The 18,578-nt window shown below is 42.1% G+C and overlaps 1 long non-coding RNA gene across 1 annotated transcript in view; it reads left to right on the top strand.

The window, feature by feature from the left end:
- LOC128638116 (uncharacterized) overlaps positions 1-18,578 on the top strand; it is a 63,153-nt gene that overhangs the window by 25,081 nt on the left and 19,494 nt on the right. Inside the window, exon 2 of the long non-coding RNA XR_008399048.1 lies at positions 18,182-18,273. This is a non-coding gene — a long non-coding RNA (uncharacterized LOC128638116). The remainder of the gene's footprint in view (positions 1-18,181; positions 18,274-18,578) is intronic.

Below are 18,578 nucleotides of genomic sequence, written 5' to 3'. Positions count from 1 at the left end.
TATATATATATATATATATATATATATATATATATACAGGGAGTGCAGAATTATTAGGAAAATGAGTATTTTGACCACATCATCCTCTTTATGCATGTTGTCTTACTCCAAGCTGTATAGGCTCGAAAGCCTACTACCAATTAAGCATATTAGGTGATGTGCATCTCTGTAATGAGAAGGGGTGTGGTCTAATGACATCAACACCCTATATCAGGTGTGCATAATTATTAGGCAACTTCCTTTCCTTTGGCAAAATGGGTCAAAAGAAGGACTTGACAGGCTCAGAAAAGTCAAAAATAGTGAGATATCTTGCAGAGGGATGCAGCACTCTTAAAATTGCAAAGCTTCTGAAGCGTGATCATCGAACAATCAAGCGTTTCATTCAAAATAGTCAACAGGGTCGCAAGAAGCGTGTGGAAAAACCAAGTCGCAAAATAACTGCCCATGAACTGAGAAAAGTCAAGCGTGCAGCTGCCAAGATGCCACTTGCCACCAGTTTGGCCATATTTCAGAGCTGCAACATCACTGGAGTGCCCAAAAGCACAAGGTGTGCAATACTCAGAGACATGGCCAAGGTAAGAAAGGCTGAAAGACGACCACCACTGAACAAGACACACAAGCTGAAACGTCAAGACTGGGCCAAGAAATATCTCAAGACTGATTTTTCTAAGGTTTTATGGACTGATGAAATGAGAGTGAGTCTTGATGGGCCAGATGGATGGGCCCGTGGCTGGATTGGTAAAGGGCAGAGAGCTCCAGTCCGACTCAGACGCCAGCAAGGTGGAGGTGGAGTACTGGTTTGGGCTGGTATCATCAAAGATGAGCTTGTGGGGCCTTTTCGGGTTGAGGATGGAGTCAAGCTCAACTCCCAGTCCTACTGCCAGTTTCTGGAAGACACCTTCTTCAAGCAGTGGTACAGGAAGAAGTCTGCATCCTTCAAGAAAAACATGATTTTCATGCAGGACAATGCTCCATCACATGCGTCCAAGTACTCCACAGCGTGGCTGGCAAGAAAGGGTATAAAAGAAGAAAATCTAATGACATGGCCTCCTTGTTCACCTGATCTGAACCCCATTGAGAACCTGTGGTCCATCATCAAATGTGAGATTTACAAGGAGGGAAAATAGTACACCTCTCTGAACAGTGTCTGGGAGGCTGTGGTTGCTGCTGCACGCAATGTTGATGGTGAACAGATCAAAACACTGACAGAATCCATGGATGGCAGGCTTTTGAGTGTCCTTGCAAAGAAAGGTGGCTATATTGGTCACTGATTTGTTTTTGTTTTGTTTTTGAATGTCAGAAATGTATATTTGTGAATGTTGAGATGTTATATTGGTTTCACTGGTAAAAATAAATAATTGAAATGGGTATATATTTGTTTTTTGTTAAGTTGCCTAATAATTATGCACAGTAATAGTCACCTGCACACACAGATATCCCCCTAAAATAGCTAAAACTAAAAACAAACTAAAAACTACTTCCAAAAATATTCAGCTTTGATATTAATGAGTTTTTTGGGTTCATTGAGAACATGGTTGTTGTTCAATAATAAAATTAATCCTCAAAAATACAACTTGCCTAATAATTCTGCACTCCCTGTATATCCTATTATATAAAAGGCCAAGTGTGTTTGTCCGAAGCTGTCATGCGCAGTACAGACAGCAATAGGACAAACACACCTGGCCTTTGAGTCCTTGCTGGTGATCTGCGCCGCGGCAGAAGTGGGCATGACCGGGCGTGAGCGGGGGCGTGACCATGCGTGAAGGGGCGTGGCCAGCGTGAATGGCCGTGAAGGGGGCATGGCCTGACGTGAAGGTGGCGTGGCTGGGCGCGCTCGCACAATGGAAGATGGGAGAGAGAGATAGAGAGAGGGGAGAGCGATAGAGAGGGGGGAGAAAGAGAGGGGGAGAGAGACAGCAAAAGACAGGGGGAGAAAGAGAGGGGGAGAGAGACAGCAAAAGACAGGGGGGAGAGAGACAGTAAAAGAGAGGGGGAGAGAGACAGCAAAAGAGAGAAGGGGAAAGAGACAGCAAAAGAGAGGGGGGAAAGAGACAGCAAAAAAGAGGGGGGAGAGAGACAGCAAAAGAGAGAGGGGGAGAGAGACAGCAAAAGAGAGGGGGAGACCGCGCAAAAGAGAGGGGGGAAAGAGAGGGCAAAAGAGAGGGGGGAAGAGAGACAGCAAAAGAGAGGGGGGAGAGAGACAGCAAAAGAGAGAGGGGGAGAGAGACAGCAAAAGAGAGGGGGAGAGAGACAGCAAAAGAGAGAGGGGGAGAGAGACAGCAAAAGAGAGGGGGAGAGAGACAGCAAAAGAGAGGGGGAGAGAGACAGCAAAAGAGAGAGGGGGAGAGAGACAGCAAAAGAGAGGGGGGATAGAGACAGCAAATAAGAGAGGGGGAGAGAGACAGCAAAAGAGAGGGGGGAGAGAGACAGCAAAAGAGAGAGGGAGAGAGAGATAGCAAAAGAGAGAGGGGGAGAGAGACAGCAAAATAGAGGGGGGATAGAGACAGCAAAAGAGAGAGGGGGAGAGAGACAGCAAAAGAGAGGGGGAGACCGCGCAAAAGAGAGGGGGGAAAGAGAGGGCAAAAGAGAGGGGGGAAGAGAGACAGCAAAAGAGAGGGGGGAGAGAGACAGCAAAAGAGAGAGGGGGAGAGAGACAGCAAAAGAGAGGGGGAGAGAGACAGCAAAAGAGAGAGGGGGAGAGAGACAGCAAAAGAGAGGGGGAGAGAGACAGCAAAAGAGAGGGGGAGAGAGACAACAAAAGAGAGAGGGGGAGAGAGACAGCAAAAGAGAGGGGGAGAGAGACAGCAAAAGAGAGGGGGAGAGAGACAGCAAAAGAGAGAGGGGGAGAGAGACAGCAAAAGAGAGGGGGGATAGAGACAGCAAAAAAGAGAGGGGGAGAGAGACAGCAAAAGAGAGGGGGAGAGAGACAGCAAAAGAGAGAGGGGGAGAGAGACAGCAAAAGAGAGAGGGGGAGAGAGACAGCAAAAAGAGAGGGGGGATAGAGACAGCAAAAGAGAGAGAGGGAGAGAGACAGCAAAAGAGAGGGGGAGAGAGCGCAAAAGAGAGGGGGGGAAGAGCGCAAAAGAGAGGGGGGAGAGAGAGCGCAAAAGAGAGGGGGGAAGAGAGAGCGCAAAAGAGGGGGGAGAGAGAGAGCGCAAAAGAGAGGGGGGAAAGAGTGCAAAAGAGAGGGGGGAGAGAGAGCACAAAAGAGAGGGGGGAGAGAGCGCAAAAGAGAGGGGTGGAGAGAGAGCGCAAAAGAGAGGGGGGTGAGAGAGCACAAAAGAGAGGGGGAGAGAGACAGCAAAAGAGAGAGAGGGAGAGAGACAGCAAAAGAGAGGGGGAAAGAGCGCAAAAGAGAGGGGGGGAAGAGCGCAAAAGAGAGGGGGGAGAGAGAGCGCAAAAGAGAGGGGCGAGAGACAGCAAAAGAGAGTTGGGAGAGAGACAGCAAAAGAGAGAGGGGGAGAGAGACAGCAAAAGAGAGGGGGAGAGAGACAGCAAAAGAGAGGGGGAGAGAGACAGCAAAAGAGAGAGCGGGAGAGAGACAGCAAAGGAGAGGGGGGATAGAGACAGCAAAAGAGAGAGGGGGAGAGAGACAGCAAAAGAGAGGGGGAGAGAGCACAAAAGAGAGGGGGGAAGAGCGCAAAAGAAAGGGGGGAGAGAGAGCGCAAAAGAGAGGGGGGAAGAGAGAGCGCAAAAGAGGGGGGAGAGAGAGAGCGCAAAAGAGAGGGGGGGAAGAGCACAAAAGAGAGGGGGGAGAGAGAGCACAAAAGAGAGGGGTGGAGAGAGAGCACAAAAGAGAGGGGTGGAGAGAGAGCGCAAAAGAGAGGTGGGTGAGAGAGCGCAAAAGAGAGGGGGTTGAGAGAGTGCAAAAGAGAGGGGGGAGAGAGCGCAAAAGAGAGAGGGGGAGAGAGAGCGCAAAAGAGAGGGGGATAGAGAGTGCAAAAGAGAGGGGGGAGAGAGAGCGCAAAAGAGAGGGGGTGAGAGAGCGCAAAAGAGAGGGGGAGAGAGAGCACAAAAGAAAGGGTGGGAGAGAGAGCACAAAAGAGAGGGGAGAGAGAGCGCAAAAGAGAGGGGAGAGAAAGGGGGGAGAGAGCACAAAAGAGATGGGGGAGAGGGAGAGCGCAAAAGAGATGGGGGAGAGAGAGAGCGCAAAAGAGAGGGGGAGAGAGAGAGCGCAAAAGAGAGGGGGGAGAGAGAGCGCAAAATAGAGGGGTAGAGAGAGAGCGCAAAAGAGTGGGGGAGAGAGCGCAAAAGAGGGGGGATAGAAAGAGCTCAAAAGAGATGGGGAGAGAGCTCAAAAGAGAGGGGGAGAGAGAGCGCAAAAGAGAGGGGAGAGAGAGCGCAAAAGAGAGAGGGAGAGAGAGCGCAAAAGAAAGGGGGGAGAGAGAGAGCTCAAAAGAGAGGGGAGAGAGAAAGAGGCTGGGCGCGTGCTCGCTCGATGGAAGATGGGAGAGGGAGATAGAGAGAGGGGAGAGCGATAGAGAGGGGGGAGAAAGAGAGGGGGAGAGAGACAGCAAAAGACAGGGGGAGAAAGAGAGGGGGAGAGAGACAGCAAAAGACAGGGGGGAGAGAGACAGTAAAAGAGAGGGGGAGAGAGACAGCAAAAGAGAGAAGGGGAAAGAGACAGCAAAAGAGAGGGGGGAAAGAGACAGCAAAAAAGAGGGGGGAGAGAGACAGCAAAAGAGAGGGGGGAGAGAGACAGCAAAAGAGAGAGGGGGAGAGAGATAGCAAAAGAGAGAGGGGGAGAGAGACAGCAAAATAGAGAGGGAATAGAGACAGCAAAAGAGAGAGGGGGAGAGAGACAGCAAAAGAGAGGGGGAGACCGCGCAAAAGAGAGGGGGGAAAGAGAGCGCAAAAGAGAGGGGGGAAGAGAGACAGCAAAAGAGAGGGGGGAGAGAGACAGCAAAAGAGAGAGGGGGAGAGAGACAGCAAAAGAGAGGGGGAGAGATACAGCAAAAGAGAGAGGGGGAGAGAGACAGCAAAAGAGAGGGGGAGAGAGACAGCAAAAGAGAGAGGGGGAGAGAGACAGCAAAAGAGAGGGGGAGAGAGACAGCAAAAGAGAGGGGGAGAGAGACAGCAAAAGAGAGAGGGGGAGAGAGACAGCAAAAGAGAGGGGGGATAGAGACAGCAAAAAAGAGAGGGGGAGAGAGACAGCAAAAGAGAGGGGGAGAGAGACAGCAAAAGAGAGAGGGGGAGAGAGACAGCAAAAGAGAGAGGGGGAGAGAGACAGCAAAAAGAGAGGGGGGATAGAGACAGCAAAAGAGAGAGAGGGAGAGAGACAGCAAAAGAGAGGGGGAGAGAGCGCAAAAGAGAGGGGGGAAGAGCGCAAAAGAGAGGGGGGAGAGAGAGCGCAAAAGAGAGGGGGGAAGAGAGAGCGCAAAAGAGGGGGGAGAGAGAGAGCGCAAAAGAGAGGTGGGGAAGAGTGCAAAAGAGAGGGGGGAGATAGAGCACAAAAGAGAGGGGGGAGAGAGCGCAAAAGAGAGGGGTGGAGAGAGAGCGCAAAAGAGAGGGGGTGAGAGAGCGCAAAAGAGAGGGGGAGAGAGACAGCAAAAGAGAGAGGGGGAGAGAGACAGCAAAAGAGAGAGGGGGAGAGAGACAGCAAAAGAGAGGGGGAAAGAGCGCAAAAGAGAGGGGGGGAAGAGCGCAAAAGAGAGGGGGGAGAGAGAGCGCAAAAGAGAGGGGCGAGAGACAGCAAAAGAGAGGGGGGAGAGAGACAGCAAAAGAGAGAGGGGGAGAGAGACAGCAAAAGAGAGGGGGAGAGAGACAGCAAAAGAGAGGGGGAGAGAGACAGCAAAAGAGAGAGCTGGAGAGAGACAGCAAAGGAGAGGGGGGATAGAGACAGCAAAAGAGAGAGGGGGAGAGAGACAGCAAAAGAGAGGGGGAGAGAGCACAAAAGAGAGGGGGGAAGAGCGCAAAAGAGAGGGGGGAGAGAGAGCGCAAAAGAGAGGGAGGAAGAGAGAGCGCAAAAGAGGGGGGAGAGAGAGAGCGCAAAAGAGAGGGGGGAACAGCACAAAAGAGAGGGGGGAGAGAGAGCACAAAAGAGAGGGGGGAGAGAGCACAAAAGAGAGGGGTGGAGAGAGAGCACAAAAGAGAGGGGTGGAGAGAGAGCGCAAAAGAGAGGTGGGTGAGAGAGCGCAAAAGAGAGGGGGTTGAGAGAGTGCAAAAGAGAGGGGGAGAGAGAGAGCGCAAAAGAGAGAGTGGGAGAGAGTGCGCAAAAGAGAGGGGGATAGAGAGTGCAAAAGAGAGGGGGGAGAGAGAGCGCAAAAGAGAGGGGGTGAGAGAGCGCAAAAGAGAGGGGGAGAGAGAGCACAAAAGAAAGGGTGGGAGAGAGAGCACAAAAGAGAGGGGAGAGAGAGCGCAAAAGAGAGGGGAGAGAAAGGGGGGAGAGAGCACAAAAGAGATGGGGGAGAGGGAGAGCGCAAAAGAGATGGGGGAGAGAGAGAGCGCAAAAGAGAGGGGGAGAGAGAGAGCGCAAAAGAGAGGGGGAGAGAGAGCGCAAAATAGAGGGGTAGAGAGAGAGAGGGCAAAAGAGTGGGGGAGAGAGCGCAAAAGAGGGGGGAGAGAAAGAGCTCAAAAGAGATGGGGAGAGAGCTCAAAAGAGAGGGGGAGAGAGAGCACAAAAGAGAGGGGGAGAGAGAGCGCAAAAGAGAGAGGGAGAGAGAGCGCAAAAGAAAGGGGAGAGAGAGAGAGCTCAAAAGAGAGGGGAGAGAGAAATCTCAAAAGAGAGGGGGAGAGAGAGAGCAAAAGAGAGGTGGAGGGAGAGAGCGCAAGAGGTTGGGCCACTGTACTGCAAAAAATGGCCCGTGTGAACGGGCTTTAGGACTAGTATATATATAAATCATATATATATATATATATATATATATATATATATATATATAAATCAGTATGAGGAAGAGGAAGTGTTTGGAATATATACAATATTTTGGGTAAAACTGTAATTTTAATGGTATATATCCTACCTATCCATGATGTGTTTTTGGAGTACCATGAAGAAATAAGCTTTGCAATGTCAGCTGAAAGCTTAGTGTAATTTACTTTGCACATAGTTTCAACTCTGGGAGTTATGTGGATACCCAAATATCCAATAGAATTAGGTTGAATGGTCAAGTCACACCGATTCCTAATTTCAGCAATCACTTTGTGTGATACATTTATGGGAAGTAGAACAGATTTGTTCATATTTACTACGAGATTGGAAACCCTGCCATAATCTTGTAACTCACTTTGTACTGTCCTAAGGGAATCCAATGGGGATGATAAAGACATAAGGATATCATCTGCAAACATAGATAATTTGTATGTATTATTATTAACCATGATTCCTTTAATGGAGTTATTGTTTCTTATCTTAGCAGCCAAAGCCTCAAGTGAAAGAATAAACAGCAACTGGTACAAAGGACAGCCCTGTCTGCTTCCATTTCTGATTTCAAATTGTTCTGATAAGATACCATTTACACGTACTTGTATTGTGGGAAAGGAAAACAGTGCCATAACTCTAGTTATAAATTTGAATGGAAAATTACATTTGTTCATAATAGATTCTAAGAAGGTCCAATCTAGTCTATCGAACGCTTTTTCTGCGCCTGTGGATATTAAAATCGTTTGTCCCTAGCTTCTCTTCTTGGGATGAAGTCTACTTGATCAAGGAGGATTAGGGAAGGAAGCAATTTGTTAAGTCTCGTGGCTATGATTTTTGCAAATATTTTCAAATCTAGATTTAAAAGTGAAATTGGTCTGAAATTTGCTGGTTGATCGCCCCTTTTCCCTGGATTGGGAAGGACTGTGATAATGGTCTGGAGCATGGTTTCTGGAAAATGCCCTGTTTCATCTATCTGGTGATAAACTTTCAGAATATGTAGGATTAGCTGGTGTTGGAAGGATTTATAGTAAAGAGTATAGAAATAATTTTTATTATTTTATAATTTCGTTTGTTATTTTTTGTAATTGTAGGCTTTTTCATTATTTGTAATTTTAGTGTTTTTTATTTTTTGTAATGTTAGGTTTTAGTGTAAGGCAGGTTAGGTTTTATTTTGTAGGTAAGTTTGTATTTATTTTAACTATGTAGTTAATAAATAGTTAATAACTATTTACTAACTAGTCTACCTAGTTAAAATAAATGTATTGTTGCTAGCTTAGGTTTTATTTTATAGGTAAGTATGTATTTCGTTTTAAATAGGAATTATTTAGTTAATAATGGTAAGTTTAATTTAGCTCTATTTGAATTATGTTAAAGTTAGGGGTGTTAGGGTTAGGCTTAGGGTTACGCTAGGGTTAGGGGTTAATATAGTTTAATTTAGCTTGTTGCGATGTGGGGGGCTGGTGGTTTAGGGGTTAATAGATTTATTTAGTGATATGTTGGAGGCCAGAGGTTTATGGTTAATAATTTTAGTATAGTGGCAGCGACATTGGGAGCAGCAGATTAGGGCTTAATAGTTTTATTTAGGTGGTGGCGATATTGGGAGCGGCAGATTAGGGGTTAACAACTGTATGTAGGTGGCGGCGATGTTGGGGGAGGCAGATTAGGGATTAATAACTTTATGTAGGCAGCGGCGATGTTGGGGACGGCAGATTAGGGGTTAATAACTGTATGTAGGTGGCGGCGATATCGGGAGCAGCAGATTAGGGGTTAATAGTGTTATGTAGGTGGCGGCGATGTTGGGGGCGGCAGATTAGGGGTTAATAGTATTATGTAGGTGGCGGCGATATTGGGGGTGGCAGATTAGGGGTCTTTAGACGTGGAGCTTATGTTAGGGTGTTTTAACGTTACTTTTTTTTCCCCATAGACATCAATGGGGCTGCGTTACGGAGCTTTTCATTCCGCGATTGCCGGTGTTAGTTTTTCTTTTAGCCTGCTCTCTCCATTGATGTCTATGGGGAATTCGTGCACAAGCACGTCCAAGCAGCGCTTGTTTTCATTGCGGTATGGAACTCAACGCATCCATATTGCCCGCACAAGCCTGCTTTTTAAAAACTTGTAATGGCAGCGCTATAGTGGGTGAAATAACGCCGCTTTTGTTGTGGTCATTAAAAACCCTATAGAGCTCAAAACTCGTAATCTAGCTGAATAGAAGGAAAGTTGATTCAATTTATGTATGTTCTATCTGAATCATGAAAGAAAAAAATTGAGAATATGTCCCTTTAATATAAAACAAGCTTGGGACAGCGTGCTTGCGACATTTGAACTAAAACACCTAAAGTACATTTTTAACTTATTGCAGCTATAAAAATATAATATTAAAAATTATACTAATTACTAAAAACACATTTTGAATAGAAAACAAAACGCACTATTGTAAAACGAAATAGACGCAGCTACTGTGTTCTATGGGGTATTAATATCCAATTTAAATAGGTTGAAAAATAGCACAAATCCAATATTTCTCAGGCTGGCATGGAATATAGGATTGCCACGTCCCACTGAATCACTAAATAACAAAATAGGATTCCAGTTTGCTAAAAAAAGGACCTTTATTCAATTAACATAGGATCCATAGGAATTCAAACAATGCTTTGGACCTACTATAGGCCCTTAGTCATGTCTCAGGAACTAAGGGCATATAGAAGGCCCAAAACTTTGTTTGTTTTCCTATGGACCCTGCACAAATTGAATGAAGGTCCTTTTATTAGCATGTCTGGAATTATATTTTATTATATTAATATTCCATACATTAAATCTTCTTACTAAAAGGAAAAGAACATACCAAAAGTTGAAACACCATTTTTTATATAGCAAAAAAAGGGCTAGAATAAAGGGGAGCTGTATCAAGCGTTCATGTGTGAGTGCTAATACCGCTGATAGTAAACTTGTAACATGGGCTGGTTAGCTGGTGTATTACAAGTTGAAATTAAAATAAAGAAGTAGTTATGGGGGTGCTCAGGAAAATACCACTAATCAATTAAAAGTATAGGAAAGTCAAAATTATACTTTCAGGATTCAGATAGTGCTTGCCATTTTAAGACACTTTTAAATTAACTTCTAGTTTCAAATGTGCTTTGTTCTCTTGGTATCCATTGTTGAAAAAGAATATGCACAAATCTTCACTAGTGGTAGCTATCTGCTGATTGGTGCATTCACACCTTTGTCTCTGGTGATAACTAGCTGTTTTCAGCTAGCTGCCAGTAGTACAATGCTGTTCCTTCAGCAAAAGGTACCAAGATAATGAAGCAAATTTGGTAATAGAAGTAAATTGGAAAGTTGCTTAAACTTTTATGTTCTATTCAAATCATGAGAGAAAATTTTGGGGTTTCCTATCTCTTTTTCTTTAATAATAAAGTCAATATGAGCTAAATATATATGTAGCAAATGTTACTTGATAGAATATATATATATATATATATATAATAACACAATGTATTAATACTGGTGGTTTAAAATATATGCTATAGAACTATATCAGTCCAATCTTGTTCAAATCTTCAATAGGCTGTCCAATAAAAGGGGGTGTATCACATCCAAATATAGAAACAGAGCATAGTAGGTGCCTTAAAGTGCAGTATATTCATCCACAGATGGAGATAATAAGAATAAAAAATCCCACTCACGTGGGAATAAGCACTATTAATAAGTGCAAAAATGGCAGAATAATAAGAATATAACAGTCCTCAGAGCTGCCCGATAAGCTCCCCGCGGATCACAGGAATCACTCCCTCGTATGGCGTCTCTCCATCAACGGAAGGGTACGGAGTTCCAATTTGACCTCTATAAGAGTGCTAATACACTATACTGAATTCAAAAACACAAAGAGGCGCTGAAATGTGCGTATCAGTAAAGTTCACACCGTGAAGATGTGCAAAGTAAGCACAGAGTACTCACATTTACAAGGAGCACACCAATGTGCTTGTAGACGCAGGTCGGTTATCACAGTTAACCAGCTGACAGATCCTAGGTGCTGGAACTGGAAACCAGGAAGAAGTAGATGGAGACAGTCTGTCTCATATAGTAGTGATTTGCTCCGATATAAAGTTTGAGTTATGGTATTATGTTAAAACATTTATTGTAAAAAGTAACAACAAGTAAAAACATACCAAAGAACTTTTAAAAACAGAGCATTAAAAACATGTAATATTGCAACGCGTTTCTCTGCGCTATTGCCGTTTCATCAGGCATATTAAACATTTAAAAACTGTTGACTTATATAGCCAAATACTACCACATGTAAAAAAAAAACCTCCTATTTGTGGGATATTTATATAAGCTTTACAATTGCTGTTGGGCAAGATTCTTAAAGTGATGGTAAATTCAGCCAAACTGCACGACATATTTGTAGTGGTCTTATCCTAACTAGCATATCAATATGCTTTTTTATTAATAAATACATCAGCACACTGAATAATTTCACTTTTAATCCTGCTACGTTACCAGTTTTAATTCAGCCTCTCTCTAACATTTTCAAAACTCCTTCTTTGAGTGGCATCTGTTCTAGTCAATCAGAGCCTCACCATGCGACCCATGTTAAAGTCTATCTGCACGCTCCCGTGCTCAGAACTCTGTTATCTTACTAAAATGCGCATGCACGATAACAGATGCACTGTTTACTGTAAGCGGAGCTGTGGATTCCCTTATTCTGTTGCGCAAGTAGCGTAAGTAGTCGCGCATGTGCATTTTAGTAAGATTACAGCGTTCTGAGCACGGAAGCGTGCAGATAGAGTTTAACATGGGGCAAATGGTGATGCTCTGATTGGCTAGAACAGATGCCACTCAAAGAAGGAGCTTTGAAAATGTTAGATAGAGGCTGAATTAAAACCGGTAACATAGCAGGATTAAACGTTAAATTATTCAGTGTGCTGATGTATTTATTAATAAAAAAGCATATTGATATGCTAGTTAAGATAAGACCATTACAAATATGTGGAGCAGTTTGGCTGAATTTACCATCACTTTAAGTCCCAATTTGAGGATCATGTGGAATATATCGGCATTCATTAATACCTTCACTATTCGTGATGTTAGTACAAAGTCTGAGTTGGTCAAGTGCAGTAATTATATATATTATATATAATATAATGTAACAACCATACAAACTAAAATTATTGTGCCTTACTAGGATGAATATATGGATCCCAAATGATCGATCTATGAAATCATGCGTGTTTTATGTTATTGTGATCTTAAGGGTTAAGAGTATTAAAGGGACAGTCAACACCAGAATTGTTTTTGTTTTTAAAGATATATAACCCCTTTATTACCTATTCCCCAGTTTTGCATGACCAACACTGTTATATTAATATACTTTTTACCTCTGTGATTAACTTGTATCTAAGCATCTTCTGACAGCCCTCTGATAACATGACATTTTATTTATTATCTATTGACTTTCATTTTAGCCAATTAGTGCAGTGTCTGCCACAATCCACGGGCGTGATCACAATGTTATCTATATGGTTTACATGAACTAGCTCTCCCCTGTTGTGAAAAGCAAATAAAAAAGCATGTGATTAGAGCCTTCAAGGGCTTAGAAATTATCATATGAGCCTTCCTAGGTTTAGCTTTCAACTAAGAATACCAAGAGAACAAAGCAAAATTGGTGATACAAGTAAATTGGAAAGGTGTTTAAAATGGCATGCCCTATTTGAAACAGGAAAGGTTTTTTTGGACTTGACTGTCCCTTTAAGTAAAAGAAAAGGATGAGTGGGTATTATACTAGCAATAATGTGTAGTGAAGTCCAAATCTGAAATTTCTCTTTATGAAAAGTGATAATTTGCTAATTTTACCAACAGAGAAAAAGCGTGATAAGTGATAAACTCTAAGAGAGTGGGTGTGTTTTATGATGACATCTAAGGGCGAGGATCGTGTTTATAGCTCAATGATCATCAGTCTGTGAGTAGATACTATGGGGCCTATTTATCAAGCCGTCAACCGCAAATACACTGGAATTCCGCAGCGTAATTGTGGTAGCCTGATTCCCCTTATTTATCAAACCCTACAGACCGGCAAAAGTAGAATTTTGTGACGTAACAAAGATCCGCCGGTCAAAGTCCGACACAGATCGATGCTTACATCATTACAGATGTTCCGAATGCAAATTCGGCACTATCTGACTACTTTTGCTGCTAGCTAACAAATTTTTACCAGGTACGTTTGGCACTATTCCGGCCCAGCGCACCTGGTTTTCAATCCATGCCATTGGAATCAATGGGAGTCTGAAAGCAGCGAAAAGCTCATGTTCCCTGCTGCCCGATATCCCATTGATTCCTATGGGAGAATAAAGTTACGTTTACACCTAACACCCTAACATATACCCCGAGTCCAAACACCCCTAATCTGCTGCCCCGACACCTCCGGCAACTACATTATACTTATTAACCCTTAATCTCCCCCCCTACACCGCCGCCACCTATATTATGTTATTAACCCCTAATCTGCCCCCTCTACACCACTGCCACCTACATTATGTTATTAACCCCTAATCTGCCATCCCCAACGTCGCCGCCACTATATTAAATTTATTAACCCCTAAACCTAAGTCTAAGCCTAACACCCCCTAACTTAAATCTAATTTAAATAAATATAAATAAAATTACTATCATTAATTACATTTTTCCTATTTAAAACTAAATACCTATAAAATAAACCCTAAGATAGCTACAATATAACTAATAGTTACATTGTATCTAGCTTAGGTTTTTTTTTTTTTTTACGGGCAAGTTTGTATTTATTTTAACTAGGTAGAATAGTTATTAAATAGTTATGAACTATTTAATAAATACCTAGCTAAATATAAAAGTACCTGTAAAATAAAACCTAACCTAAGTTACAATTACACCTAACACTACACTATAATTAAATATATTAACTAAATGAAATACATTTAACTAAATTAAATACAATAACCTAAATTAAATTAAATTAGCTAAAGTACAAAAAACCCCACTAAATTACAGAAAATAATAAACAAATTACAGAAATTTAAACTAATTACACCTAACCTAATAAATAAAAAATAAATAAAAAAAGCCCCCCCCCCCAAATAAAAAAAACCCTAGCCTAAACTAAACTACCAATAGCCCTTAAAAGGGCCTTTTCCGGGGCATTGCTCCAAAGTAATCAGCTCTTTTACCTGTAAAAAAAAATACAAACAACCCCCCAACAGTAAAACCCACTACCCACACAACGAACCCCCCCAAAAAAAATACTAACTAAAAAAACTTAAGCTCCCCATTGCCCTGAAAAGGGCATTTGGATGGGAATTGCCCTTAAATGGGCAGTTAGCTCTTTTGCAACCCAAAGCCCTAACCTAAAAATGAAACCCCCAATACACCCTTCAAAAACCTAACATTAACCCCCTAAAGATCGACTTACCGGGAGACGTCTTCATCAAAGCCGGGCAGAAGTGGTCCTCCAGATGGGCAGAAGTCTTCATTCAAGCCGGGTAGAAGTGGTCCTCCAGACGGCAGAAGTATTCATCCAGATGGCATCTTCTATCTTCATCCATCCGGCACGGAGCGGGTCCATCTTCAAGACATCCGATGTGGAGCATACTCTTCGGCCGACGACTACCCGATGAATGAAGGTTCCTTTAAGTGACGTCATCCAAGATGGGTCCCTTCAATTCAGATTGGCTGATAGAATTCTATTAGCCAATCGGAATTAAGGTAGAAAAAATCCTATTGGCTGATGCAATCAGCCAATTGGATTGAACTTCAATCCTATTGGCTGATTGAAATAGCCAATAGGATTGAGCTTGAATTCTATTGGCTGTTCCAATCAGCCAATAGGATTGAAGTTCAATCCTATTGGCTGATTGCATCAGCCAATATAATTTTTTCTACCTTAATTCCGATTGGCTGATTCTATCACCCAATCGGATTCTATCAGCCAATCGAAATCTAAGGAACGCCATCTTGGATGACATCACTTAAAGGAACCTTCATTCGTTGGGTAGTAATTGGCCGAAGAGGATGCTCCATGTCGGATGTCTTGAATATGTACCCGCTCTGTGCCGGATGGATGAAGATATAAGATGCCATCTGGATGAAGACTTCTGCTGTCTGGAGGACCACTTCTGCCCGGCTTGGATGAAGACTTCTGCCCATCTAAAGGACCACTTCTGCCCGGCTTGGATGAAGACGTCTCCCGGTAAGTCGATCTTCAGGGGGTTAGTGTTAGGTTTTTTTTAAGGGTGTATTGGGTGGGTTTAATTTTTGGTTAGGGCTTTGGGCTGCAAAAGAGCTAACTGCCCTTTTAAGGGCAATGCCCATCCAAATGCCCTTTTCAGGGCAATGGGGAGCTTAGGTTTTTTTAGTTAGTATTTTTTGGGGGGCTTGGTTGTGTGGGTGGTGGGTTTTACTGTTGGGGGGTTGTTTGTATTTTTTTTTACAGGTAAAAGAGCTGATAACTTTGGGGCAATGCCCCGCAAAAGGCCCTTTTAAGGGCTATTGGTAGTTTAGTTTAGGTTAGGGTTTTTTTTTATTTTGGGGGGGCTTTTTTATTTTGATAGGGCTATTAGATTAGGTGTAATTAGTTTAAATTTCTGTAATTTGTTTATTATTTTCTGTAATTTAGTGTTTGTTTTTTTTGTACTTTAGATAATTTAATTTAATTTAGGTTATTGTATTTAATTTAGTTAATTATATGTAATTTATTTAATTGTATTTAATTGTAGTGTAGTGTTAGGTGTTATTGTAACTAGGTTAGGTTTTATTTTACAGGTACTTTTATATTTATTTTAGCTAGGTAGTTATTAAATAGTTAATAACTATTTAATAACTATTCTACCTAGTTAAAATAAATACAAACTTGGCCGTAAAATAAAAAAAAAACCCTAAGATAGATACAATGTAACTATAAGTTATATTGTAGCTATCTTAGGGTTTATTTTATAGGTAAGTATTTAGTTTTAAATAGGAATAATGTAGTTAATGATAGTAATTTTATTTATATTTATTTAAATTAGATTTAAGTTAGGGGGTGTTAGGCTTAGACTTAGGTTTAGGGGTTAATAAATTTAATATAGTGGCGGCGACGTTGGGGACGGCAGATTAGGGGTTAAAAAGTGTTATGTAGGTGGCGGCGGTGTAGGGGAGAAGATTAGGGATTAATAACATAATGTAGGTGGCGGCGGTGTAGGGGGCGGTGGTGTAGGGGGGCAGATTAGGGGTTAATAACATAATGTAGGTGGTGGCGGTGTAGGGGGCGGCAGATTAGGAGTTAATAACATAATGTAGGTGGCGGCGGTGGTGTAGGGGGGCAGATTAGGGGTTAATAACATAATGTAGGTGGTGGCGGTGTAGGGGGCGGCAGATTAGGGGTTAATAAGTATAATGTAGGTGGCGGTAGGCTCCGGGAGCAGCGGTTTAGGGGTTAATAACTTTATTTAGTTGCTGCGGGGTCCGGGAGCGGCGGTATAGGGGTACAACAGTTTAGTATAGTGTGGGTGTTTAGTGACAGTATACCAATAAAGCTGGAAAAAAGATTGATGACTGTTAGTTAACAACAGTCTGCTGCTCATCGCCCTGTACTTGGTGCATGTTTTTTTGACAGCTTTTTTGGTAACTTTGGAGAACGTATTCAGGTCCGCGGCAGCGATATTAGGCGATCTTAAGCGAGCGTATTGGTGCCGGCGAATGCAAGTAAGTTGACGGGTTGATAAATAGGGGCCTATGTGTGTAAGAGGGTAAATGAAGAAAAAATCTAAATCAAAAACTGTGTGTATCAGAAACAGAGCAGCTAGTTTTTGGTCTGTATGTTTGTGGTTTATCTGAGTGACAATCAAGTATAGTCTGTGATACGTGTCGATTAGGCACAAGGGGTATCGGCAAGACTAAATTCTAACAATAGTTTAGCCATAAAACTACAAGAGTAGCTAAGTGAATAAGCCAAAAAAGAAATAATAATAATGAATTATAGTAGTGTGAATGGATAAAAAAAAAAAGAAATATGTCCAATGTGGAAATAAACGGGACAGGCTACAGCTGCCATTTGTACACTGGTTATATACAAAAACCACTAAAAATCCTTTATGGTCCCCAAAAAGTCCAATATAGATAGAATAATCCAAGCTGATATTTATCTGCTATGAACCTAAAACTGATATTAATATTAAAAATGTCCACTACATATTAAACTATCGTTTGAATGTACCATATGCCAGAGACTCCGCACCATGAATTAGGTCTAAACAAAACAACAAATGTATATATAAATATTAATACACACAAATAAAAGAACCTAAACAATATGTTTTTATAAAAAGAACCTCCTATAAAGTGTCAGAAAGCAGCAGAGTCGATAACCTCATTGAGGCCAAGGGGAAATAAGGATCCAAATTTGTAGATCCAAAAAGTCTCCCTCTGCCTAAGTTTTGTAAACCTATTATATTTATTCGAACTTGTAATACTTTCTAATGGAGTATTTTGTAAACTACAAGTATCTCCATTATGTTCATAAACACAGTGTCTTGATACACTGTGTTTAAGCTACATTTCCTACAATATTCCGCAAATGCTCACTCCACCTAGTACGTACATTACGAGTCGTGGGATCTAAATATTGGTGCCCACATTTGCACGTCAAAATGTATATTACAAATGAGGAGCTGCAGGTAAGGGATGATCTAATTGGAAAACATTCTCCACTAGTATTAGATTTAATGCTCTTACAGCCATGTGTCACAAATTTGCACATGAAACATCTTTTTTTGCCACATTTGTATACTCCCTTCTTTATTTGATTCTTACATTGGTGTTTCTTATTTGCGATTCTTTTGGACACTATCACTTTGCTAGGAGCAAGTGTCTACTTTAGAGTAGGTGCTCTTCTGAAGACTAATTAGGAGGTTAGCATTGAGTGTCTTTTTGAGTATGGGTTCTCAGGAGAATCGGCCAATAATTGGAAAGTACTTTCTGAATTATTTTAAAATTTTAATTATACTGAGTGAACAACAGAGGTTGACTATTTTTTACCCCAATAATATCACTTCTCTTGTTCAGATCTTTCTTTTTCGATTGGAGAATTGCAGATCTATCTAGACTGCCTGCTTTTTCGTATCCCTTTCTAATTATTTCCATAGGATATCACTTTTCTTTGAATCTCTCAATTAAGATCTCTGATTGTTCATTATATTTATCAACAGTACTACAATTTCTTTTAATTCTGCAGAACTGGCTGTAGCGTATGTTAGTCTTCCATTTTTTGTAATGGTTGCTTGAAAAATGCAAACATTTTTTTACAATTTACAGGTTTGAAGAAAATAGAGGTACACACATTGTGACAATCATCCCAAGATAAAACTACATCAAGGAACTCGATAGTGTGTGTTTGTATATTAGAGGTAAGATGAATACCCATTTCATTGAGGTTCAGATGTTCACAGAACTGTTCAATTTCCTCCACTGTTCCTTTCCAAATAAATATAAGGGGTGCGATCCGATATACAGCGCAGGTTTCGGCGCAAGCATGGAAACCTGCGCCGCCCGTAGTTTCACCTTGCACATCGGGCTATCACATATACGGCGCCGATAGTTGCTAAAGTGCCGTAAGTCGGACAAAATAGCGATGTCCAGAAATAAGCGTAAGTACAAATTTCTGGAGTCGCCAGTGACTTACGGCACTTTAGAAAATACCGCCGCCTAAAAA

This window comes from Bombina bombina, chromosome 8 (assembly GCF_027579735.1).
Source record: "Bombina bombina isolate aBomBom1 chromosome 8, aBomBom1.pri, whole genome shotgun sequence".
In the NCBI taxonomy this organism is placed as follows: Eukaryota; Metazoa; Chordata; class Amphibia; order Anura; family Bombinatoridae; genus Bombina; species Bombina bombina.
Note: the sequence above shows the minus strand (reverse complement) of the source record. Positions and strands in the feature narration are given on the sequence as shown.